The sequence below is a fragment of the Brachyhypopomus gauderio genome, unplaced genomic scaffold, assembly GCF_052324685.1.
Source record: "Brachyhypopomus gauderio isolate BG-103 unplaced genomic scaffold, BGAUD_0.2 sc254, whole genome shotgun sequence".
NCBI lineage: Eukaryota > Metazoa > Chordata > Actinopteri > Gymnotiformes > Hypopomidae > Brachyhypopomus > Brachyhypopomus gauderio.
The window spans coordinates 6,267-34,145 of NW_027507075.1; the positions used below are offsets into that span (position 1 = coordinate 6,267).

The 27,879-nt window shown below is 43.7% G+C and overlaps 2 long non-coding RNA genes across 5 annotated transcripts; one reads left to right on the forward strand and one right to left on the reverse strand.

Annotated features, from left to right (window-relative positions):
- Positions 1-3: 3 nt before the first annotated feature.
- On the reverse strand, positions 4-23,964 carry LOC143504297 (uncharacterized). Of its 2 annotated transcripts, none has more exons than XR_013127528.1 (3): positions 23,843-23,964; positions 12,808-12,867; positions 4-2,332 (listed from the first exon to the last, which is right to left on the reverse strand). It is a non-coding gene; the product is annotated as an uncharacterized LOC143504297 (long non-coding RNA). The 2 variants fall into 2 exon arrangements; XR_013127527.1 differs by lacking the exon at positions 23,843-23,964 and adding an exon at positions 22,205-23,443.
- LOC143504296 (uncharacterized) lies at positions 23,580-27,816 on the forward strand. Of its 3 annotated transcripts, XR_013127526.1 has the most exons (6): positions 23,580-24,627; positions 25,313-25,484; positions 25,682-25,807; positions 25,998-26,166; positions 26,243-26,401; positions 26,597-27,816. It is a non-coding gene; the product is annotated as an uncharacterized LOC143504296 (long non-coding RNA). The 3 variants fall into 3 exon arrangements; XR_013127524.1 differs by having other exon boundaries at positions 25,313-25,807; XR_013127525.1 differs by lacking the exon at positions 25,682-25,807.
- Positions 27,817-27,879: the final 63 nt, after the last annotated feature.

The window sequence follows — 27,879 nt, forward strand, 5'->3', positions numbered from 1 at the left end:
TATTATCTACATTACACTGTATAAACACAGACACTCTCTCTAAGACAGTTAGCCCTCCCACACCCATTACTCTGACAGTTTTATCATGCTTCATTTCACAATTTATCTGGTCAGCCATTATAACGGAGTGTGTTGCTCCACTTTGAGCTCCACTGTTGCTCAAAGTTTTCGTTTTTCAACCATTATTTCTACCTGTGGGAGTGCTGCTGGGTTTTTACTAATTAGCTGGACAAAAGAGTAATCTAAATTTGGTACTTTCCTTTTGCTGTATTCTACCCTCAGTGGCCCGTCGCTGTCCTGCCTCCCCGCCGCCCGTCAGTCCTGGCCTCTTTCCTCAGTGGTCAGATGGCCATCTTTGGACTCTGGACAGTCTCTATCAAAATGTCCTTGTTTGCCGCAATTGTAGCATGCGTCTTTGTCTTTGTTTCTCTGTCCACCACCTCCTCCATCTTCTCCGCCTCTGCCTCGGCCTCTTCCTCTGCTACTGATGTAATCTTGGCTGGTCTGGACCATAGTCAGCATAGCTTGCTGCTGTATGTCGCTCTGTTTCTGAGTTTTCTTCTTCTCCTTATTTATGAGCTGTGCCTCGTGGTGTTTAGAGTGATCTTCTATCACCGACAGAGGAGCTCTGTTGTATGCAATGCAGTTGGCTCTGATGAGGTCGCTGATGTCTTTTTTCATGTTCTCCAGGAAACTGTTTCTCAGATGGGCTTCCCACGAGCCGACGTCTGCCGGGCCGTTGGCACGTTGTGCTGGTGCTTCGATTCTGCAGTGGTCTGTATGGACTCTGGTCAGTCGAACGAGGACGTCACTGATAGACTCTCCATCTTCTTGTTTGCAAACTGCTATCTTGTCTGTGTTGACGGAGACTGGATAGGCAGCTTCCACTCTTTCCACCAGACGTCTTATCATGTCTCTGTATGGTCCGTTCAGATCAGCTCCCCCTCCATCAGGGGCATCCCACTCAGGAAGGTGGAGACGGACATCACCTGGATTCCAGTCACGGTCGATCTTGTTGAACTGAGGTCCGAGTTTGACCACCAGTACGTTTCAGTTCTGATTGGGTCGGTCTACAGGACCGAACAAAAGCCACAAGTTCTTCTCCAAAGCGCCGTCCTCCTATGTCAGATGGTTTGCCCATACCCTCGGCTGCTTTCATGATGTCATCAGAAGTCCAGTGTCTGTGCACCATGATAACTCTGTCCGGGCCGGAGACTTCTACCATCGGGAACTGTGTGACCACTGGTTCGGGCGTGGTTATCATCATCTGGTGGGCTGCCTGATTGGCGGCGGGTATCCACAACGGTGGGTATCTGTTGTGAGGCGGGTGTGGGAGTGGTGCAGCTGCAGCAGCTCCCTCTCCCCCAGGTACTCCGGGTGGTGGGCGACATCTCGTTGGGGTGGCATCGAGGTCAGGATCAGCTAAGGAGACACACTGGGACACCGTATTAGTATTTTCTCCAAGCCCTACCTGCCTAACCTTCTTTTGCATATTAGCTCTTTTTTGAGCCTCCTGTAACCAACACTTTGCCTTGTGCAACATATCTTCTTTATTGTCATCAAAATGCTTTCTTATTATCCTTTTTAGGTCTCTCTTGAACCCTTTGTATCAACTTTCCCAAATACACCACACTCAGTGAGCCACTTGGCGCAAACCCACAATTTTCTATCTAGTATGGAACATGTTTGCAGCAGTCAGTACCATAAAGTCTATTCATCTGTTCAAAAATGCTATTGGGATGTTGGCTGACATCAAAGGCATATTTTTTTACTGTTACTTAAACCCATCCTTTAAATAATCAAAATACAAATTGCTATTAAAAATACAAATTGCTATCAAAAACACTTATTTACTGCTTAACATAAATTGGATCTCAATTTAGTTCCAACAATGGCCGTGAATAGGTCCATCCTATAGCCTCGCACTGAATCGACCCGGGTCCTTATACGTTAATGTACGTCTACAAGAACGACCTTTTCTCTAGTTAGGCGTCTAAATAGGCCTATTCTCTTAATAGGCTCTTTATTACTCCCAGAGTAATATTCTTTTCCTATTTCAATGCAGGCAGGGACGCCTATTCCGTGGAAAACTACAAACAAGTTTTTTTTATTCACTTACGATTGCGTGCCACCACCACGTTCTTTTTGTTCGTTGGATGAGGCGGGAGTCGTCAGCGAGGTCAGAACTTTCAGCTACACCCTGGCGGTACTTTCCCTTTAGCTTGTGGGGTTCCCGTCATCCAGCTCAGTCCCAGACTGAGGAGCGTCCTCGGTGAGCTTCAGTTAATTCCTCCGCTACGATCCTCGCTCATCCTGCCGGCTACGCCAAATTCTGTGGTGGAATTGATGGCACAGAATTCGAGGTCTTATAATATATTATGCAGTATTTATTTGATAGCAAGAGAGTTACAAAATATAAAAGTATAAAAGTATGATGTGAAGCTTACGCTTCATGCAGTAACTCTGAACTGTCTCTCTCAGTCCAGATTCTTATAGTCAAAGTGTGTGTGTGTAGAAAAAACTATTGATGCCTGCTTCCAAGGAGCAGTTGTCAGTTTCCCTGGGATTCAACCTTGGGTGCTTGTAAATGTAAATGTAAATTTATTTATATAGCACTTTATATATAGTGCTTTACAACTCTAAAATAAAATACAAAAATGAAAAATGTCAATAAAAACATAAAAATTGTACATAAAATGCATAACATATAAAAACATAAAAGGACTTAAAATAGGTATGTAACACAAATTAAGTACAACTAAGCAAAACCGCCAGGCTCAAAGTTTAATTGTGGACTGTTTCAAAGCAGTGTTAATTTTGACAGAAATTTTTGATTTAGTTTTAGTCTTAGTCTTTTGACTAAAATGTAATTTAGTTTTAGTCATAATTTAGTCATTGATTTGTTTTTAGTCTTAGTCTAGTTTTAGTCGACTAATTATCATTAGAATTTAGTCGAATAATATCAAAATAATTTAGTTGACTAAAATATAAATGGTGTAGTAGTCATTATATACACTTGCACAAAATGAAACATTTATTAACCAGTTACAGAATATTATTTTTTGTATGTGCAATATATACAAAAACAAATTTCCAAACAACTCTATTGACCTGAACTTATAGTTATTGAGCATAACAATAACAAAACATTGATGACCAGTAGGTCCGCTCTACCTGAAAACATATGGAGTTTATGAACAATGCATATTAGATTCTATATAAAACTGTGCGCCGTAAAACAATGCCATAGCCCGCAGATGTCGTTTCATTTGTCGTATTTGTCCCGACATCATCATTCCTCATGGTTTACACAGCATCTTGTTTTTCTCAAAGTCAAAGGAGAAATGTGTCCATATATCGCCGCTCATCTATCTCCCTGCTGACATTGTCGAGTTAACGTCGAGTTTAATTTCATGAGTGACCACAGTTCACGGGCTAGTTTTGTCCTAACGGGTTCTGCGCGATGTGAAGACGTTAGTTCTGATTGGATGGTTACCCGGTTTGTCCCGCCTCTCCGTGTACGCTAAAGTAGTTACGGTTGGATCTCTTCTTAACTTATCCCTACCTTTCACAAAAATAAATCAGGTCTGATTGAATGTCGTCGCTGGCCAATATTTTCGTCTCGTTTTTATTCGTTGACGAAAATGTCCTTTAATTTCGTCATCGTTTTTATCCCTTCGTATAGTTTTAATTTAGTTATCGTCTCGTTTTCGTCATGAAAAAAGGTTCGTTGACGAAAACTATGACGAAAATTATTCGTCAACGAAATTAACACTGTTTCAAAGGCTTGGGAATAAAAATGGGTTTTCAACAGTTTTTTAAAAGATGATATGGAATCTGTAAATCTGATGTTTACAGGAAGACTATTCCAGAGTTTAGGTGCATACACGGGAATGCACGGTCACCCTTTTGCTTGAGTTTTGTTCTCAGCACCATCAGAAGCCCTTTGTCTGTAGATCTCAGTGACCTTGAAGTGGAATGGGGAACTAATAACTCACAAATATACTCTGGCGTCTCACCATGTAAAGCCTTATACGTTAAAACAAGCACCTTAAAATCCACTCTCCACTTCACTGGCAACCAGTGCAGGGAGGCCAACACTGGAGTGATGTGTTCCCTACGTCTTGTTCTGGTTAAAAGCCGTGCAGCTGCGTTCTGCACCATCTGAAGCTTTGCCAAAGATCCTTGGCTAAGGCAAGTGTACAAGGCATTGCAATAGTCTATGCACGAAGACACAAATGTATGTATGATTGTCTCCAAGTCCTGAAATGATAGAATATGCTTGATTTTTGCAATGTTCCTAAGCTGAAAAAAGCATGACTGAATAAGCTTTTTGATGTGTTCATTGAGTTGTAGCTGAGGGTCAAAGATAACTCCAAGATTTCTAGGAAGAGCATTTACTCTTGATGTGAGAGAACCAAGAGCCACCTCTACCTCCCTAGGGATTTTATCAGAAACCACAACCAGAACCTCCGTTTTATCTTGGTTCAGCTTAAGAAAGTTGCAGTTCATCTAGATCTTTATAGCATCTATACACTCAGTTAAAATGGCTAATTTACTGAAATCATTTTTGCTAAAAGAGAATAAGCATTAAGAATTTTGCTTAGAAACGGATAAGCAATATTATCACCAACTCTGCTGCTGCACAGAAAACTTCAGTCTTACAGAAAAACATCTTCAATATGGTTACAGTTAATTACTAAGCAGTACTTTTCACACAGACCATGCTATAGTGTCTGCATGGACATGATTAACATGAATCACACATGAATATAATCAATATTTCCTTCACAAGTGTTACTGGGCTTGTGTTTGGTTGCAGAGTCACACTGCAGTGACATCAGGTTCATTGTAATCAGTGTGTCAGTGTCCTGCTCCTCCTCTTTATGATGAACTGTTGACAGGGAGCAGAGAGCAGCATCTCCAGTGTCCAGCTGTGTGTGTGTGAAGAGGAACAACTCCATGATAGAGCCTCATAACTCCAGCAGTGGAGGAGGAACCTCTGACCCAAAGTGAGGAGCTTTACATCAACACTTAATCTGAGGAAACAGGAAGAGGGAATATTCAGGATAAATGAGATGTAGTGAAGAACATAATTACTCAACACTTTCCTCATCTTCATCAGGGTGAAGAGAGCAGCATCTCCAGTACCCAGCTGTGTGTTAATGAAGAGTGAATCATCTCAAGTACTCAGCTGTGTGTCTATGAAGAGTGAATCATCTCCAGTACCCAGCTGTGTGTCTATGAAGAGTGAATCATCTCCAGTACCCAGCTGTGTGTCTATGAAGAGTGACTGGTCCATGCATCAGCCTCTTGCCTTCAGCAGTGGGCCTGTGACCCCTGACCCACAGTGAGTGACACATTACACACAGATTCTTTAATCAGACAAAGTATTTTAAGTCTTCATTTTCCACATTTTCCTCTTTCTCTCCCTTCTCAGTTCTTGCGTATGTGTGGAGCGAGTAAATATTTGTGGTTCCTTAGTCCCACATTAAAGCTAGTACCACTGAATTATCCTTAAACAAATAAAGAACAGAGTAATAAAATAAAGAAGACAGACTCCAAGATCACTTGATGAGAATAACAGGTCCCACTTTATTGTAGATCAACGTTGGTGTACAGTTGAGTCTCCCCCCAACATGAAAGTCTCCAGGGCTCAGAGGAGCACTAATGTTTATTCATACGGTATATTCTGTAACGAGGTGACAGATGCAGCAGACACAGAAGGTGGTGCTGGGTCGACTTTAATGTCCATTTCCATCATAGACATAGCACAACTCAAAGCAGTTAAATGCAGTTTAAATGCGAGGGATCAGAGGAAATACACATTGCCCCTCCTACTCTATTTACATATCTACTTTAGATTCCACCATTATGTCCAATCATCATGACTTCACACCCCAGTCATTCATATTCATATACACATTCATATACACATTCATATACACATTATATATGTATTAGGTCCAAATGTAAAAGTTCTATCTGTTTAAAGATCCTCTGATCTGGACCTTTATCAAATGAGGCCTTTTACAGTGTCATCCTACATCCACAGTTCATCCAGCAGCATGTAGAGGCCCTTTCATTATCTGCCTGTGTTCATGTTATGTCTAAATTCTCCAGATCTTTCCACCAGTCTGTACATTATCAATGGAGCTTTGTGGAGCTCCTCAAGTTTTCATTATTAATAGTTTCATTTATTTTAATATTTTAATAATAGGGCAGTCATGGCCTGGTGGTAGGGAACTGGTCTTGTGACCGGAGGGTCGCAGGTTTGATTCCCAGACCTGAGGCCATGACTGAGGTGCCCCTGAGCAAGGCCCTTAACCCTCAATTGCTCACTTGTATAAAAAATGAGATTAAAATGTAAGTCGCTCTGGATAAGGGCGTCTGCCAAATGATGTAAATGTAAATATTCTTTATAATAATATTTATAATATTTATTTTATTTATAAAATAAAATTTATTATAATAATATTTGACGTCTTCCGGCGCCGCCGCGAGTGGCTGCCTTTTCCAGTAGCTCCGTCTTGTGTGCTTTGTTTTTTTCTCGAGTTTTTCTTTAAACTTTATTTATTGACTTAGGCTTTTACGCATGACCATAGTGCATCTTATTTATATCCTAAGGATATTATAATATATTTTCAGAGTGGTATGGAGTGCAGCATAGAGTTTCGATTCTATTCCCGGGAACAACTGCTGAGCCTCCGTCCCATGGGACGCGGGGGCATTGTCCTAACAATCCCGGGGGAGCTGAGGCGGAAGTATCGGGGCTGCAGAGCCGGTGCTAAGCTAAAGGCTAAGCTAAAGGCTAAGAAGACGGAGAAGCGGTGGAGATTCAAACCCTCGGTCCCGTCGGTGGTTATGGGGAATGTCAACTCGCTGACCAACAAAACCGATGAGCTGGCTAGTCTGGTGAAGACCCAGAAGCTCTACAGGGAGTGCAGTGTGCTGTGTTTCACCGAGACCTGGCTCACCCCTGACACCCCGGACGCTAACGTGGAGCTACCTGGATTCTCTACGGTGCGAGCGGACAGGGACCCAAAACTCAGCGGGAAACGCAAAGGTGGGGGGCTTGCGCTTTTTATCAACACCAGGTGGTGCAACCCCGGTCATGTAAACGTGAAGGAGGTTATCTGCTGTCGGGACATAGAACTGTTAGCGGTGAGCCTCAGACCATATTACATGCCGCGGGAGCTCTCACACGCCATCTTTGTGTGTGTTTACATTCCACCCCGGGCGGACGCGCAGGCAGCGTGTGACGTCATCCACTCCACCGTCGCAGCGCTACAGACACAGCACCCTGACGCCTTCTGTCTGATCTCTGGCGACTTTAACCATGTCACACTGGACTCTACCCTGCCTGCCTTTTTCCAGTTTGTGGACTGTCCCACCAGGAAAAACAGGACTATCGACCTGCTGTATGCTAATGTGAGGGACGCATACAGGGCCACTCCACTACCACCACTGGGAAAATCAGATCACAATCTGGTTTTCCTACAGCCTCAGTACAAACAACTGGTACTGAGGCAGCCTTCTACCTCTCGCTCATTCAGAGTTTGGTCTCCTGAAGCAGAAGAAGCCCTAATGGACTGCTTCGAGACCACTGATTGGAGCGTGCTACTACATTCACACGGTGAGGACATTGAGGGATTGACACACTGCGTTACGGACTCTGTGAACTTCTGTATGGACGTAGCTGTTCCCACAAGGACTGTACGCTGCTTCCCAAATAATAAACCCTGGATCACCAGTGACGTCAAGGACCTCCTCAATCAGAAGAAGAGGGCGTTCAAAGATGGAAACTCGGTGGAGCTGAAGCGCGTACAGAGGGATCTCAAGGGACGTCTGAAAGAGGCCAAAGAGTCCTATAGGAGTAAAGTGGAGAGAAGGCTGCAGGACAATAACATGAGGGAGGTCTGGGGTGCGATGAGAGCTATCACAGGGTGCAAAAACAAGAGCAGCAACTCAGTGGATGGAGGTGTGGACAGAGCAAACCAGTTCAACCACTTCTACAACAGGTTTGACTGTCCTGCTCCTACTGCCCCCTCCCCCTCCCCTCCTGCAGCACTCACCACCCAGTCACTCACCACCCAGTCACCCCCACTAGCCCCCCCGGCAGCCCCCTACTCCTGCACCTCCCCCCCTCCTGCAGCAACTACCACACTGTCACCATGGCCAGCGAACCGGCCCTCACCCTCACCTCTACAATCCCCGTCACCATCACCACCCTCACCTCCACCATCTCCGCCAACATCAGCACCACCATCAGTGAGTAGACTAAACAGCTCTTGCAGTCCCCCCACCTTCACTGCGGACCAAGTCAGGAGACAGCTGAGGAGACTTCACCCCAGAAAGGCAGCTGGCCCGGACAGAGTGTGCCCCAGAATGCTCAAAGCATGTGCTGTCCAACTGGGGGAGCCGCTTTAACATGTCTTCAACCTGAGTCTACGCCTAGGGAGGGTTACTGACATGTGGAAGACAACATGCCTCATTCCAGTTCCCAAGAAGCCACACCCGAAGGAGCTGAATGACTACAGGCCAGTTGCTCTGACATCCCACGTGATGAAGACCATGGAGCGACTGCTGCTGAGTCATCTCAGACCTCAGGTCCACCATGCTGAGGACCCACTGCAGTTTGCTTACAGGGAGAAGGTGGGGGTGGAAGAAGCCATTCTCCATCTCCTGCACAGAGCTCACTCTCACCTGGACAAGGGGAGCGGTGCTGTGAGGGTCATGTTCTTCGACTTCTCCAGCGCCTTTAACACCATCCAGCCCCTACTGCTGAGAGACAAGCTGGTGAAGATGGAGGTGGACATGCACCTGGTCACCTGGATCACTGACTACCTGACTGGGAGGCCACAACATGTCAGGATCAGGGACTGCTCCTCTGATACAGTGATCAGCAACATAGGAGCACCACAGGGGACCGTCCTCTCTCCAGTCCTGTTTACCCTGTACACATCAGACTTCAAATACGACTCGGAGTCATGCCACATGCAGAAGTTCTCTGATGACACTGCAATTGTGGGGTGTGTAAGTAATGGACAGGAGATGGAGTACAGGAGCCTGATTGAGGACTTCGTGGTTTGGTGCAAAGCAAACCATCTGCAGCTGAACATCACCAAAACCAAGGAGATGTGCATGGACTTTAGAAGGTCCAGGCCATCCCAGCAGCCAGTCTCCATCGATGGGGTCGATGTGGAGAGAGTTAAGTCTTACAAGTTCCTTGGTGTGCACCTGGATGAAAGGCTGGACTGGTCAGTGAACACCGACCACCTCTACAAGAAAGCCCAGAGCAGACTTTACTTTCTTAGGAGGCTCGCGTCCTTCAGGATCTGCCAGAAGCTCCTGCTGATGTTCTACCAGTCTGTGGTAGCCAGCGTCCTCTTCTATGCTGTAGTATGTTGGGGAGGCAGCATCAGCAAGAGGGACGCTGGACGACTCGACAAGCTGGTGAGGAAAGCTGGTTCTGTGCTGGGTTTAGAGCTGGAGCCCCTAACACCACTGGCGGAGAGGAGAGCCCTCAACAAACTGCTAAACATCATGGACAATGTTCACCACCCTCTGCACAGCACAATCACCCGGCAGAGGAGCTCATTCAGTGGCAGACTGCTGTCCCAGTCCTGCTCCACCGAAAGACTCAGGAAGTCTTTTGTCCCCCAGGCCATTAGACTGTTCAACTCCTCTCAGCATAGCAGACTACAAACGTTGTGACACCCCCAACCCGGTCACTCTAATGGACAAAGCCCCTTATCATACGTAACACCCTCCTGGTACCATACCTCTTTTTTCAGCATTTTCAGTTTTTTTATTTTTATTATATATATATATATATATATATATATATATATATATATATATATATATATATATATATATATATATATATATATATATATATATATATATATATTATTACCTGTACTTTTTCACTTTACTACTGTATTACTGCACTACTTGCACTAACTGTACATTATTCCAATGCTAATTTTGCTGCTTTAACTTTTGCCATGAGAAGTCTATTTTATTATATTATCTTATATTATTTTATTTTTTAACTTTAGGATTTTTAAACTGTTTACCTACTGTATATTTTTTATCTTTTCTTCCCTTTATAACCCTATGTGCCTATCTGTTACTGGAATTCAGGAATTTCCCTCTGGGATCAATAAAGTATCTATCTATCTCTATCTATCTATCTTGGCTGAGTTCCAAAATGTTTCCCAACTAACTCCCAAACTCCTTCTGTAAATGATTTATTACACCGAAAAAACACTTTTCTATTAAAATTGTAAAGTGACCTTGAGTATCTACAAAGGCGCTATATAAGTTGAACATTCATTCATTCAAGATTACATCCAGTGATGAAACTGCCTACAGGTCAGAGGTCGAGAACCTGGAGGACTGGAGTCAGGAAAACAACTTGATCCTCAATGCAGCAAAGATGAAGGAATTGATCCTGGATTTCAGGAGACTGAGACCCCTCGTCCATCACCCAATCACAATCAGTGGTGAGAGAGTGGAAACTGTGAAGAGTATCAAGTATCTCAGTGTTAACATCAGCCATAACATGACCTGGACCACCAACACCACAGCGACGGCCAAGAAAGGTCTCCAAAGATACACTTCCTGAGGTGCTTAAAGAGAGCACAACTCCCACAACAACTGCTGGTGAGCTTCTACAGGTCAGTCATTGAGTCCGTCCTCACACACTGTATTTGTTTGGTTCTGTGGCTGCACTACAGACAATAGGAAAGATCTCCAGCGTATTATCAAGACTGCCGAGAGGATCACGGGCACCAGCTCCCCAGACCAGAGGACATATACAGGACCCGCTGCACCAGGTGAGTCACTGCTGTAATAAAGGACAACACACACCCTGGACACTGTCTCTTCACTCCACTGTCTTCTGGAAGACGCTACAGGACACTATATGCACGGACTACAAGACTAAAAAACAGCTTCTATCACAGAGCTGTTACACTACTGAACACTGACCACAATAAACCCAACAGATTTTAATCACTGTAGCACACTGCACTCAGCTCCATATGCACTACGTCACTTTAAATATTTATATATTTTCATATTTATTCTTGATATTTTTGATATTTGTTATTTAATTATGTTGGCATTTGGAGGAGGATTGCTCCAACTAAATTTCGTTGTTTGTGCAATTACAAAGATATCTTATATCACGCATTCATGACAGAATTTCTGCACATCATTTCTGTGCATAATTAGTAAACCTGTGTGTGAACCAATGGGTCTTTAATTGATCAATCATCTCCCCTTTGGACACACAGGTCTTCCCATGGGTCAATTTAACATAGTAAAGAAACATGAATATAGTCAAACACGGCGGCCCAGAGGACAGCGCCACACACCATCCTGAAAAGCACATCCTGCTTTCTTCCAGACGGCCTCTCCTCCTGTGTGTGTGTGCTGTAGATCTGTGAGGGGGAGGGAGGGGCTGAGCTGCAAGGTCAACAGAGGAACTTGTGGGGGGGGGGGGGGGGGGGGGGTACAGAGCAGGTCTCATGACAGCTGCATCTGCAGCTTGGTTCCCTCTAGAAACAGAATCAGCACCGTTAGTGTGGGCAGCACATTTACACACAGCAATAGTGGACAGCAGTTGGAGAGCATCCAGGAGATCAACACAAGCTTGAGATGTGAAATCAGAATCACTGAACTAGTGTTTCCAAATGGGCCCAAAATCATTAACTACACCAAAATCACACCTGCTGTCATTGTAAATAGTAACTGATATTCCTTCTGCCAATCTGCATGTCTGGGTTAAATCATATAGTCCAGCGGTCTGTGCTGAGAGGTGACGTGGTAGAGGGACTGAAACTACTAAGTAGGACGGGGCGACTACAGCCCAACCTACTCTGTTCTGATCTGTGCTGGATCCCTGGATACTGACACATCAACAAAGAAAATGCAGTCGGGGTGATTCAGAGGTTTTTCATTGAGGTCCAACCTGGGGGAACACAGCATGTTAGTTACAGCAACACAGTCATGTGACTCACCATCATCCCTTGTGGGTAAAATGTGGCTGGATTAAGAACTCTGCATCATTGAATGAGGATGTTGGGCATGTCAAGCAACACAGTGTTATATTTCAGCCATCGCTGTGTAGATAAGTGTGATGTTTTCTTCTCAAGAAGTAGAAGTGAAGTGTAATGGGACTAATAAGGTCAGTGTATAATAACCCACAACGTCTCTGGATGCTGCCATCACTTTCTCTGCTGTGGCCACAGCGCACAAACAAACTGGAAGTCCCACCATTGATCTATATTACTGGATTGGTGTATTGTCTGTACCATTGATCTATATTACTGGATTGGTGTATTGTCTGTACCATTGATCTATATTACTGGATTGGTGTATTGTCTGTACCATTGATCTATATTACTGGATTGGTGTATTGTCTGTACCATTGATCTATATTACTGGATTGGTGTATTGTCTGTACCATTGATCTATATTACTGGATTGGTGTATTGTCTGAACCATTGATCTATATTACTGGATTGGTGTATTGTCTGTACCATTGATCTATATTACTGGACATCGCCTGTTGCCGCTATAGCTAGCGCTGCGCCGCCCTCAGAGCCATTACTATGCATTGAGTCATGTCAGCACAGCAGTGTAGTTCCTATGTGGGATGTCAACCCAGTACAGTCAGAGACATTTCACACAGTCAGTACAGTGACTACAGTCAGAGACAGTACAGTCAATAGAATATAAGGTCCCACATATGCTGATCGTAGCTTTAAAGTAATAAAGAAACTTACTCACCAAAGGAAGCATGACAGAGAGTGAGAAGCAGAAACATCCAAACCCATCTCAGTAGTGTGGCTGTCAATGTAAGAGTATATGAAAACATTTAAATACATGTAAATATAGAAACTATGTAAAATGAAAGTCTTTTTTTTTGTTAGAATTTTTAGTTTTGAATTTTAAATTTTTCAAAATGCTATTCAATGACAAGTTAACAGTTTATTTTTTCAGTGAGTAGACTGCATTCTGCGTGTAAGCTGGTGAACGCTTTTATACAGTAGAGATTAAGTATTAAATATTGAATCAATATTTATTGAATTTTATTGAACCAATACTGTAACGCTTGGGTTTGGGAAGCAGGCACCAAGACGATTACGGTGAACAATGAACATTTAATGAGACTACACGAATAAGCTCTGTGCGGAGCGCAAGCAGCACATTAACACACGCTGACACGTAGCTTTAGACAAAGACGAGCACATGACACTGCGCGAACGCACATTAAATAGGTGAATTACACAGACCCACGTGACCTCGAGACAAGGCACAGGTGTAACAAACGAACACGCTCACAAACAACCCACACCCACGGAAGTACAAACATGGACATAACTGCACGCAGACGACATAATGACACGCCCACAGAGAAGGGTCCGGAGCTGTTCCGTGACAGAACCCGCAACTAGGGGCTCGCTACTCCCGGAGCTGCGCGTCCCGCGCAGCTGGAAAGCCCTGAACCAACACCGACGGGCAGGTCCAGAGCCGCCGGGACCACGAGCCTCCGAGAGGCGTCACCCCCGACGGCGGGAACCGCCGCGAACCGCTCTAGCGCACCCACCCTGGGTGCACACCGGAACAGCAAACACGAAGGGCACAAACGGGAACAGCGGGTTAGGGAGACACAAGGGGACAGACAAAAACACAGGAACACAGACATTCATCCCCGGAGCCAGGCCTCCCGCCTTGGGCCAAGCCTGTAGCGGCGAGAAAGCTCCGGAGGCTGGAGATGCTGCAGGAGGCGGTTCTCCTCCCGCCTGTTCCGCCCGCTCACCACCAGGTGCCGCACGGCTGGCAGACGCGCCGGGTGCAGCGCGACTTGTCGACCACTTGGGGGACGCACATCTAGCGGATGCGTGTGGTGCAGCGCGACTGTCCGACCACTTGAGGGACGCACACCTGGTGGACACGCGAGGTGCAGCGCGACTTGCATTCCGCTTGGAGGCAGCGCGACCAGCGGGTCTCGCGGCAACCTTCCTCCCGGGTCTGCGGCTCCCTCCTCCGAGAGTGCCGTAAGGGCTTGCCGCCCTATGAGCCTGCTGGCGCTCCCTCTCTGGGAATCCCCCGTAGGAAGCCCCTCCTTTGCTAGGCCAGCCCCCTCTGGAACCGGTATCAGGGGTGGTGTCCATCGCCGGCATCTCCTCCTCGGCCACGCTCCAGTCCATGGACTGTGCAAGGGTCTCACATCGGGAGTGGTCCATGGGCTCCTCCCCACAGGAGTCCCCACTCTCCGACGCGGGCGGACTGTTCGGTCCGCTCCCACCCCCTTTGCATACGGTCGAGAGCGAACTCACCGAGCTAAGACTCTCCCCCTCACTCTGCTCGTCGGTTCCCGACGGGGCTGGGTGCAGCGACGAAGGGGGGCTGAAGTCTTCCTTCTCTTCGCCGTAGTCCGATGGTGGAGGACTGACGTCTTCCTCCCCGTAGTAGACCGTGCTCTTTGAGCACACTGACGGGGAATACTCCTCCTCCTCGGAGTCCTCTTCCTCGGACTCGTCCTCTGGAGGATTGGCACGTACCATCCCCGCGTAGACGACCAGCAGGTCCTCTGTGCCCTCTCCGGTTTCGGCCAGGGGGTTGGTCTCGCGCGTCATCGCGCGGAGTCCCTCTCTCCACGCCGCCTGGAGAAACACCTCCCCTCTCCTCTCCTCTGCGCTCTCAGGAACACGCACGGGAGAGGATGCGCGCTGGGTCTTGTTCCTCCCCTTCCTCGAAACACCGCCGCCCACAGCCATGGGTGGCAGCTCTAGGGACGCGGCGAGGTCTTGGTCCTCCCACATGCGCACCGCTGATTGGCGGAAGTGTTCGGCCACTTCAGCGTCTTCCGACTCCCGAGCCGCGCAGAGCATGTATGCGCAGACCGGGTTCCGCATCATCTCCTGCTCGGAGACGGGGGCTTCGTGGCGCCGGACTGGGGAAGACCCGTGGTGGCGACAGCTCTTCCTCTTCCCTTTAGGTGTCCTGGTGGCGTATCCAGGCATACCTTTTTTCTTTTGGCTCGTCTTTCTGTAACGCTTGGGTGTGGGCAGCAGGCACCAAGACGATTACGGTGAACAATGAATATTTAATGAGACTACACGAATAAGCTCTGTGCGGAGCGCAAGCAGCACATTAACACACTCACACTGACACGTAGCTTTAGACAAAGACGAGCACACGACACTGCGCGAACGCACATTAAATAGGTGAATTACACAGACCCACGTGACCTCGAGACAAGGCACAGGTGTAACAAACGAACACGCTCACAAACAACCCACACCCACGGAAGTACAAACATGGACATAACTGCACGCAGACGACATAATGACACGCCCACAGAGAAGGGTCCGGAGCTGTTCCGTGACAAATACGCGACACAATCAGTCTCATATCTCATACTAAACAGAGACACTTCTCCTGACTAGCTGACAGTATAAAGTGCACCAGAGGGGGGAGGGGGGCAAGCAAAAGACAGACAGACAGACTTAACTATTCTAGAGAGACTCTTTCTTTTATAGACTGCTTAAAGACGATTGGTTCCATATTTTGGAAACGTAGGCTATATAAAACTTATTTAAATGTAACCTGTTTAAATCAAATCTTAACCTGTTTGGTTCAAATACAAAACTTTTATTCAATAATGTTGTTCATGTAATTCTACGGAGCCCCGTAAGGGTCACTGGCGAAAAAAATATGTGAAGAGCAAAATCCGTACGCACGGATTTATAAACCATACGTACGGATTACTAAACCGTACGCACGGATTACTAAACCGTACGTACGGATTACTAAACCGTACGCACGGATTACTAAACCGTACGCACAGATTTATAAACCGTACGCACGGATTACTAAACCGTAGGCACGGATTACTAAACCGTACGCACGGATTTATAAAACGTGTATACAGATTTTGCTTTCTCCGGGCCTCCGTAGCTTTCTCCCTAGTAACCCCTCCAGGGCTCCGTAGGTTTTAAACTACTCAGCCCATGTCCAGCGTTGCGTCCGAAATCGCGTACTTAAGCAGTACGTTCTAGATTTCGGTGCAGTACGTTCTTCCCAACCGTCAAAGCAGTACGTTATTTAAGTACGAGATTGGTCAGTATGCATCCAACTTCGGACATACTACGTCCGCCATCTTACCTGTCACATGACCTATGACGTTACGCTACTAAATTAAAAGCCCCATTTGACAGTTTTCTAGTTTATGGTCTGTTCGCGATTTACATTAGATTTGCTTCATTTACATTTGCTTCATTTACATTGACTTCATTTACATTTCATTTTACATTTACCTCGTCAAGACAGTTCTTGCGATGGTATTCTCTGCAAGACGGCGTCGAGTAGTAGCTCGGAGAAGATTCCTCAGGAATTTGATTATTTACCTCAGGAGAAATGTAAGTACCGCTATCGTCTTTAGCAATCGTAGCCGGCATTTACTACATACATATTTGTGCTATATTACTGATTGGACAGCACAAATCAATGACATCTTAATAATAAGATGATTAAAAATACAGCTTCAAGTTATATTTCTAGACCAGAGGTCACTAACAGGCGGACCGCGGTCCGGATCATACCTGTCAAGTGTCCCGTTTTGGCCGGGACAGTCCCGTATTTTACCGCTCTGTCCCGGCGTCATCCCGTATTTTTATTTGTCCCGTATTTCCGATATCTCACGCCGAAAAAAAATATCCAGTTTATTTACCTCAGATCCCCATATATGATTCAATACGTTACTAGTTCGCTAGCTCTGGCGCCATCCACCGGCGATATAACACTGAATCTGTGTCCATTTTACGCCCTCCCTAACTCTGCAAATTTCTATTTCCATGGTCCGCAACCAACGGACCCAAATGCCATCCCATCCGGACCCAGAATAAATTGTTAAAAATATTTTTTAATTTTGACGGGAGAATTAATTTTAAACCGGAGCATTTATTTCAGCGCTATTGAAAAAAACACTCCGTTACAAGTGTTACGTTCGCCACCTAAGCCCCCCCCCCTCCCCCCCCGGTCGCCGCCGCCGCGATTAGCCCTGTTAGTGGAGCTAGAGTTAGTGGAGCTTCGAGCGTAGTGGTAAATATCTGGTTTGAATACCGCGGAGCAAAAAACATTCTTTGTGCTCATGATTATGAAATAATGTATAGTCAAACCACTTTCACAAAAATATTTATTCAATTTATTTTACAGTAAATAAAAAACCAAATTCTAATTGGATCAAATAAATAAAGTATTATTATATTAATAATTAATTAAACTATGTGCATTGATTTACAGGATAGGAGCCTGACGTATTGTCACCTCAATACAGCTGTGCCCGTCTTGCAGCTGTATTTCGGTGGTGGAGACCTCAGGGCAGATTTCAGACTCTCCCGTGAGACCATCACGTCACTCAGTAATGCACTGAGGCAGGAGACTGATCATGGGTGGAGCAGGGACATCGAGCTGTTGGTGTTCCTTTACTGGCTGGCACACGCAGCATCCTATCGTGTGGTCTCCCGAGCGTTCGCCATCCCAAGATCTACTGTGTGTGACATCGTGCACAGAATGAGCAAGGCAGTCAGTGGCATTTTGAAGAGGGTCATCATGTTACCTGCTGGTGATGAACTGGATGTGGTAGGAGCAGGATTTGCCCAGTTGGCTGGATCGGCGTCCTTCAAAGTGGCAGTTGGTGCCATCGACGGGTGCCACATCAGAATAAAACCCCCATCTGCCAATGCACAGTGCTACCTGAACAGGAAGCTTTTTTATTCTGTGCAGCTGCAAGCAATCTGTGACCATCAGGGAAGGTTTATTGACATTTTTGTGGGTTACCCTGGGTCTGTACATGACGCACGGGTGCTGAAGAACAGCCCTATATACAAAGAGGGCCTATACCCACCTAGAGGAAGGTGCATCCTTGGTGATGGGGGTTATCCGTGCATCAGCGCACCAATCCAGCTCCTGACCCCTTATCGAGAGCCTGTGCAGAACCCTGTACAGGCTCGTTTCAACAGCAGACTCTCTCGGGCCAGGAACATAATTGAAAGAACATTTGGAATGCTGAAGACCCGCTGGCGATCCATTTTCTTTAAAGCCCTTGAGGTGAGCCCTGTCTTCGCACCTGAGGTTGTGGCATGCTGCGCTGTGCTCCACAACCTCTGCATTGCTCACGGCGACATCATAGACCCAGATGTTCCAGAGGCTGATGACACTGACCCACCAGAGCCTGTCGGCACAGAACAAACATCAGGGGAAGATGCACGAGAGATTCTGGCTGCAGCTGTCTCAGCACCACAACATTGTGTTTTAGCTCTGCACGAGCATGATTATATTTAGGCCTTTCTCTTTGAGTGTTTAAAACATCGCTTTAAAACCCAACGGCTCTTTTAAGAGCCACCCACACTTTCGCCAAAAGAGTTTCCATATTCTAATTGTACATGCGGCACGACGACCAATACAGTTTGTAATTTCCATTTGGCGCCTGCATTCAGTAGGCCAGCATTTCTGAATTAATCATTATTTTTAGTTGGTCTAATCAAGTTTTCAATGAATTTTTTAGATATTCATTGGCTGTAATCATCAACATTAACAAAAATAAACACTTGAAATAGATCACCTTGTTTGTGATGAATCTATATAATATATGCGTTTTTTTGTATTTAATTACTGAAATTGATTAACTTTTTGATATAATTTACTGAGATGCACCTGTATTAGTTTCTCTATCTCCCTGCTGTAGGCTGACTCATCCCCACCAGAGATTAGACTAGTGATGGTGGTATCAGCAAACCTCAAGAGTTTGGCTGCTTCACGGAGGCACAGCTGTTTGTGTAGAAGGAGAAGAGCAGGGGAGAAAGGACAGGGCTTTGTGTGGAGTGAGCCCTGATGGTCCGGGAGTCAGACACGTTTTCCAACTTTCAAACGCTGATTTATGTTGATTTGATGCCAAATTAAAATCATTCCAAATTGTACTTGTTGGGTGTAAATGATGTATTACCTTTAGGTTATGAATATCATTTAGCATTAAAGTTTAAACAGAAAGCTTGCTCCATCAATACATTCAAAAGATCTATGAGAATTTCTACTCAGTGTGGTTACTGATCAGAAGACTAAAACTTGTTTAATTAATGAAGTTGTTTGGGACAAAAAGATCACACACATACTTTATGCATAAGCTTGAAAACTATGCCCTACCTATAGTATACCTATAGTATAAGACTTGTATAAGACACAAAATCTAAACATATTTAAATTAAATCTACAACCTAACTATTTCTAGTTGCAAATGTATTACTGTCATCATTCTCACAATATATAATAACACCAAAAGACTTGAAAGCTGATATACAACTATTTATTTTTTAGCTAAAATCTCCAATACATTTAAAAATCTTTCCTCTCTCTCTCTTGCCTCCCTATCCCTCCTTTCCTCTCTTATTCTAGCTTCTGCATCTCTCTTCTCTTCTCGTGCTATTGTTTCCCTCTCTCTTCTTTCCTCTCTCTTTTCAGCCTCTCTCCATCTTCTTTCCTCCCTCTCCTCAGCCTCTCTCCATCTTCTTTCCTCCCTCTCCTCAGCCTCTCTCTGTCTTCTCTCGTCTCTTTCCTCAGCCTCTCTCTCCCTCTCATTTTCCCTCTCTTCCAACTCCCTCAAATATTCCATTAAATTCCCCCGCCTCTTCTTGGCAAGGGGTTCCTTTACAGAGGGCAGTGGCTCAACAGCAGCACCCTGGCCAGATGAGGCAATAAGGGTGGGTGGACTAATTGATGGCCTCCCACCTATTGCCTCATCCATGGCAGCATACCATTTCCAGGATGCTGCTGTTGCTACACCACCCTCTGTACTCACCCCAGTGGGGGGGCACTTCAGTTCCTACAAAATTCATAAAAACACGGAAGAGGGAACGGGGGACAACACCTTGTATTATAACTAAACCTTCACTGAATTATTTTAATCTGATAAACTATCAGGAAGAGACTTACCTTATATTTTTGCTTAAGGTTCTCCCACTTTTTTTTTTTACATAAAGTGGAGAGCTCTGCAAGATAATAGACATAACTGTTAACTACAGTAAAATGCATACACTGTCTTTTAAAACTGTTAATACTACATCTCTATTACATAAAGCCTTTTGTAGTTAATAGTGTACATGAACTGTAATGCACATGTATTAATTTAACCTAAGTTACTTACTCAAAACCTCGTACAGCTGCATTCCTTTTACCGGTGAAGAGGGCCGCATTGGCCACCCTCCACCGGATAAGGTCCCTGGTGTCTTCATCGGTCCCTGCAATAATAAACTTTAGCTTTAAAATTGATGGTTACTGTATCAGTGTAGCAAAGTTACAAAAATCAATAATCACAAAGCTAGATATATTTTTATAGTATAGAATATGGTAAGAATAGGTTAGCCTTTCAATAGTATTACTAAAAAGGTGAGGTGAATGCACGAACGTCGTTATATCAGTATGACAAACAACCAAGGTTTAAAATAAAAGAAAATGAACATAAAGGAATTCGACCTGCAAACCACTTGTAAACCAGATTAAGCTAGTCATGTCTTAAAATCATTGCGAGCAAAATGGTCTAAAATTGACGGATGCGCTTCAGATTTGTTGCGAGTTAATCGGTACAATTAGTATTAGCTTGACGGGTCAACTAGCGAGCTAACAACAGGCATGAAAATGTACGATCTGGTAAATGTAGAGGTAAATGTACGATCTGGTAAATGTAGAGGTAAATGTACGATCCGGTAAATGTAGTGGTAAATGTACGATCTGGTAAATGTAGAGGTAAATGTACGATCCGGTAAATGTAGTGGTAAATGTTCGCTCTTCTGCCGTGTCCCCGGTGTAGACAGCACTAGGTCCTGCGCCACAACACGAATGAAGAACGTTCGTATTTGGCCTCTATGATGATGTATCCGGGCAGAAATGGCCGATTTCGGAAGTGCTGTTTACTTAAGTCAATATGATTTTATATAAAAATATCTCCCCACCCCAAAAAAACTCATCGGATCTACACGATTCACGTAGGTCACCCTTTTCAACTTCAAAACGGCGAATGTCGCCGAAAGGTGACAGATTTTCATGCCTGTAACAATATTACATCAGCTTGGACTCGCTGATGGTCATAAACACTAAAGAAATACAGAAATCCACAGCTCCATTCGGATATTCGCATATGCATATAAATCTAACAAAACCGACATTAATACCGCACATTTTTCGCGTTATCGGATATATGAGTTAATCGGTATTAGCTGACGGGTTAACTAGCGAGCTAACAAGATTACCTCAGCTTGGACTCGCTAGCTGTGTTAATAAAAATTTTAAAAACTATATATATGTAATCTAACAAATTGTATTTTTCATTCTCAGTGACACTACTTGTAACGTCACTTGGGTTGCACTTGGTTTGCACATCGTCATATTTTTTAAATGTTTTATTTTGTATTTGTATCTACTTACACTTGTAAATTGCTGGCTCGCCGCTTTCCGCCATTTTATTTTTCTAACTTCGAACTCCTCCGCTGCTCCAGTTGAATCATGGGATAGGACAGTTGCTCCAGTTGCATCATGGGATAGGACAGTGTGCTGCAATCACATACTTAAAAATGGCTGCCGATGCAGTACGTCATCCGGGTACGTTTCGCGTACTGGTTTAATGCATACTGTGGTTTCGGACGTACTAGGTTGCTCGCGTACTGCTTCTCGCGTACTATATAGTACTGTAGTACTCGGTTTCGGACGGACCGCAGGTCTTATATGTCACGGTTTGCCTGCTTGTGTCTGGGTGTTTTCAGCCTCGAGCCTGCAGCGCTGCAGTGCTCCAGCGTGCGCGCGGTATTGTGTCCGCTGTGCACCGCGCGAACGTCTCGTGACGAAGTATCAGTCGCGCGACATAATACGCTCACATCACCGAGGCTATCTCCACACAAAACCAAAAAACCTCACAATTTACCACAAAACTAAGTAGGGTCGTTATTATTACAAGATTTTAAATAGGAACAATATTCCATTTGTTCACGTCGCTTTAATGGGTATAGCGGTGAAATTACAATAATCAAACAGGTTAACAACGTCTCTCTGAATGCTGTAAGGCAGTGGTTCTCAAACTTTTTAGACAAAGTACCACCAACTGTCAAACGAAAAACCTCCACGTACCACGTACCAGGTTAAAATCTCACTCCAAGCGAACGTCAAAAGTTGGCAACCCTGTAATGTAGTTCTCCTGTAGTTCGTGTTGGTAGTGGTTGGTTTACAACACAAAAAGTCTTCGTGCGACATGCCCTCATACTCATATCGCACGTAAACGAGCAAGTTGGCTAAATCTGCGACATCTATGGATTCATCTAACTGCAGTGAGAAGCATTTACTCATTTTAATTTTCTCGGTCAATGTTTGTCTGACGTTGTCCACCATTTCATCAATTCTGCGAGTGACCGTGTCGTTTGAAAGATGAACCAGGTCGAACTGTTTAGCGACATTTTCTCCGCACATAATACGAGTAATCCCTTTTAGTTTCTGAATTTCAGGACTTGTCATAATTCTGTTTTAATAAAAAAAATGTGTTGTGTAAAAAAAAAAAAAAACCTCAAAGCATCTTTTATTTTCCGAGTTCATCTGGCGTACCACCGCGGGGTGCTCTGCGTACCACCAGTGGTACGCGTACCACAGTTTGAGAACCACTGCTGTAAGGCATCACTTCAACATGTTATACACTTCCTGTTTTCCCGTGTCACAGTATAACGTAACGTAGTGCAAAATTCTCTAGATTTAAAAAACATTAGCGAATATAAGATCTCTATGAATGTTACAGTACAATCCAAACGTGGTCTATTTAAAATGAACTAAATCAAAAATGAGAATGGAATTCTTTGAAAACTAAAAACACAGAAATGCTGTTCTAGAACACAAATAATCGGAAGAAGAAATACCAGCACACAACATGGCATATTGAGCAGTGGGCAGATAGGTGAACGCATTTAAAGGGGCAGTTTCAGAGGATTATTGAAAGCCTTATTGATGGTGGGCCAGAGAAATAACAAATGCATCATGAAGAACAGGTCACTCCCTAAGAGAGGAACCTGATTTTAGCCTGATCCAACATCATTTTATACCTCAAATCTAACTGGAAACACGGCATATTGAGTAGTTAAGCGCACAGAGAGCGCACTGAAATGGTTCAGAGGGGCAATTTCAGAGGTGTGCTGTATACCTATAAGGCATTGGGCCAGACAAATAACACATGCATCATAAGAGAAACCGTACGGTTTAGTAATCCGTGCGTACGGTTTATAAATCCGTGCGTACGGTTTAGTAATCCGTGCGTACGGTTTAGTAATCCGTGCGTACGGTTTGGTAATCCGTGCGTACGGTTTAGTAATCCGTGCGTACGGTTTAGTAATCCGAACGTACGGATTTTGCTCTTCAAATTTTTTTTCGCCAGTGACCCTTACGGGGCTCCGTATAATTCTATGTGCTCTTAACATTTTTATATTGGAATAGATCACTTTAAACTGTATATGTTTCTACACACAACAACGAATGTTCTTTAGGCTAAGAATTCTCAACGTTGCTTATACAAAACCACTTAAAATCCACAGAAACATGTGGGGCAGAGGGGTGTCCCATATCCACACAGACTAGTTTAAACTGCTAACTTCATTTTTTATTTCCTAAATCTTAAACCAACGCAATTCGAAGATAGTTCACGAAGACAGGTTACGTCTGCAAAAGTGCGTGTCGTACTGTCTGAAGATACAGATTAGAAAATAAACTTGGTTACGTACAGAGAAATTCACCTTACCTGAAATCATGACATCAGAGAATACTGAATAATGAAATAATACATTGTAGGCCATAAGGTGAAGACGTTTTTCGCTTAATCCTGTTTCCATATATGGGGCACTAAATAATTATTTCTTTAATAAAATGAACTATTGGTGCAGAGCGCAATAGTAAAAGTTCTCCATGTATAATCCTGCAGTTTTTTTATTCGTGTTTTAAATCGGCTATAGTTCCTTCCTCGCGTAGTAGTCTTTTCTTCATGAGTGATACGGATTCGCGGACTTACTTCCCTCTAGACCAATCAGGTGGCTGCATTTTGGAGCTGAAATCCAACATGTCTGCGCCCGTTTGGTCAACACAGAGTAGTGGAGATGAAGAATTTACGACAACACTGTCTTCAAATGTGCTTAAAACGGGTGCAAAACAATGTGAGAGGGTGAGAGCCAGAGGACAGCAGAAATATTTAAACATTGTTTAGAAATGGAGTTTGAGAATATTCCCGAAGATGCTGGTATCACCCCACTAGCTACCACCGTTTTATACACAAAAAGCGCTTGGATGCGACAGAGAAGCGAGTCACCCATTCTTCTGAATCTCAGGATACGGACAGATGCGAGTCTCTGCATCCCCTGGTCCTTCTACATCTTCCCCAACAAAGACACTTGGGTCCAGGATGGGCTTGTCCTTGTGTTGGTCCTGTGCGTCCTGCATTATGCATAATATGCAAGAAAAAGGACAAGTATCTAACTGTTGGAGGCAAACGCCAGAAGGACCATCTGTCACAGGCACAAACGTTTTCAGCAGGTAAGTAAAAAAATACAAAGTTATAAAAAATTTATTTATTGCATTAATAACATGTGGAAGGCTAAGAAGTAAAATAATTTATACAAATTAAGCAAAATTATATATATATATATTATATATATATATATATATACATATATATATATATATATATATATATATATATATATATATATATATATATATATATATATATATATTGTGTGACGGTGCAATGTATGCGGACTGACAGGCCCTGCCCTCATCAGAGAGGATGCTGGGTAATGCTGGGTAATGTGTGAAGTAGTTATTAACATTACTGTTAATGTGTTAATTGATGTATTCTGTTTTGAAAGTTATGGGGACATAGGATACACGCTCGGGGGTGCTGAAGTGTCTGATAGGTAGAAATTGACACCATCACCGTGATATGAATGTGGCTGAGTGAGGTGGCTGTCGGCACGAGCAGATGGGGGGTGAACTGAGGGTGTATTGTAAATAAAAAAGCATTTGCAGTTGAGAATGAGCTCCTCTCGTCTGACTCCTTTCTTCATGGACGCGACAATATATATATATATATATAATGTGTGTGTGTGTGTGCGTATAAAAGAGAGAGATCTGAAAGGTAGCATATTAAAGAGCACCATTTGCCACTGTTTGTCCCTGTTGTGGAAATGAAATATCTTCTTTCTTTTATTTTTTAAAGGCCAACAATTGCTGAAAGCTGCCACAATGAAGGAAGACACTAGCATGCTTGTTCATATTCAGGACAAAGACTGTGTGTCCCTGGAGGTGCGATACCACAAGTCCTGTTACAGACAGTACACCAGATTCTTGTCAAAGTCCACTGCAGTGACTGGGACCCCAGAAGAAGAACAGTAAGTTGCTATATTTCATATTGCATCAACTAATAATTATCTGCCCTTACACACTGTCCAAATGTCCAAAGACATGGAGGTTAGGTAAATTGATTCCCTGACAAATTCTCCCTGAGTGTGTCTGTGTGTCTTCATGTTCAATAAAAAGCAGTTGTCTGAGTGTCTGTGCATGAATGTGTGTGTGCTTGTATGCCCAGTGGTGGATGGTGCTCTGCCACTAGGGTCTGTCCTCTCTCCCCTTCCTGCACTCCATTCAGTCCACCAGGGGGCTGTGGATCCTGGTAGAGAGTACGCTGTGCGCAATTGGCTGCCGCTTCTCGCCGGTGTGTGATTTGTAGTGTAAGAGTTGTACCTGTGTTAAAATTGTAAAGCGACCTTGAGTATCTAGAAAGGTGCTTTATAAGTTGAACATTCATTCATTCATTCATTTACTGTTTATTTATTTTTTGCAGAAATTAGTCAACTTATGATGCCAGCTACAAGATCTTTTTAAACTTTATTTATTTTTTAAAGGCCAATTGCTGAAAGCTGTCACGATGAAGGAAGACACTAGCATGCTTGTTCATATTCAGGACAAAGACTGTGTGTCCCTGGAGGTGTGATACCACAAGTCCTGTTACAGACAGTACACCAGATTCTTGTCAAAGTCCACTGCAGTGACTGGGACCCCAGAAGAAGAACAGTAAGTTGCTATATTTCATATTGCATCAACTAATAATTATCTGCCCTTAGTCACACTGTTTATTTGTTTTTTGCAGAAATTAGTCAACTTATGATGCCAGCTACAAGATCTTCTGTGAAAAAGTCGTCCGCCATAGAATAATTGTAAACCAAGAGATACTTACAATGATCCAGCTAAGAAGGATCTTCATAAATCTGGTGAAGGACCATGAAACACTTGATGCGTCAAACTACAGGTATTTTAAATTTCATAATTATACCATCTTTGCTACTTTGTGTAAGTTTTGTACATAAAACATTTTTTGTTAATATATATATATATATATATATATATATATATATATATATATATATATATATAAACAAAAAGTATATATATATACACACACATACACACTCACAGTTTTCTTTTTGTGATCTTCTTTTACCAGGGCTCTCAAGTTTTTGGGATTCACACATTCTCAGGATGTGACTCTACAAGTGCCTTTCAGGACAAGGGCAAAAGAAAGACATTTTCTTTTGTCTCAGAGAAAAAGGAATACCTGACTGCATTTACAGATTTGGGCAGTAGTTTTAACCTGGATCAGTCGACCTTTGAACTGCTTTGCAAATATGTGTGCCAACTGTATGGTCAGACATTCTTGGCAGATGTGAACGAGGCCAGATACAAAACATTCTGCATGTCAACCTCAGCTTTGCCAGAACTATCCATGCCACCAACAAGTGATGCCCTGTATCAGCATTGCAAAAGGACAAACTACCAAGCAGCAATAACCAGACACTCTCTGAAAAGTAATATATGTGCCCCTTCACCCATTGGCAATGGATGCACCTTGAGGATGGAGAGTTAACGGTGACCTGGATGACTAAAACCCGCCCCTGAAAGTGTGTTGCAGGTAGTTCACTGCAGTTGTAAGCAGGGCAAATGTGAGACAGGGAGATGTTCCTGTATGTCTGCCAGCCTGTGTCGTACAGATTTATGTAGATGCCACAATTGTGGAAATACTGTAAAAGAAACAGAGCACATTGATCCATGGGATGATGAATCTATTGTACTTTATCGTCTCTTTCCTCAGGTATTGCGCATAATTGGGTTATAGGAATTGTTTACTGTCTTTTTCCTCAGGGGATGTGTATATTCAGGTATAATTGTTAGGTATCATTTGACTTTCGTCTAGTGGTTTTTCCAGCTTAGAGTACCTTGTGTTCAGGACTATCTATTCTACCTTGGAGATTCCAAGCAACTACATAGCACTTGTGTAAGTCGCTCTGGATAAGAGCGTCTGCTAAATGCCGTAAATGTAAATCTAATCTGATGATGACAGTGAGATGGATGAATAATAGTAATGAGTAAGAAAAGAACTTTGGACTTTTTTGGGTAGGATAAAGTGTTAGATTTGGGATTGAGGGACAGTAATGTATTCAATGCTAGAATTAACCATGCTGTGACCTTAAGACACCATTCTGTACTGTGTATGAACATATTTGTAGCTGTATATTGCATTTATTGTAGTGTTTTTATTATTTTATTCATTATTTAAAACAAAAGGGGGTGCAGTAACGTTTTGATTTATTTCAGCCATCCTTGACCAATGTCTGTACTTTTTGTTGCTGTCTCTGATTACACAGTATCTATTAAAAATTTTGATATATAAAACACCAGTGTATACAACATCATATTGTGTTTATGCTTTATTTTGTGTGGTGTCAATTT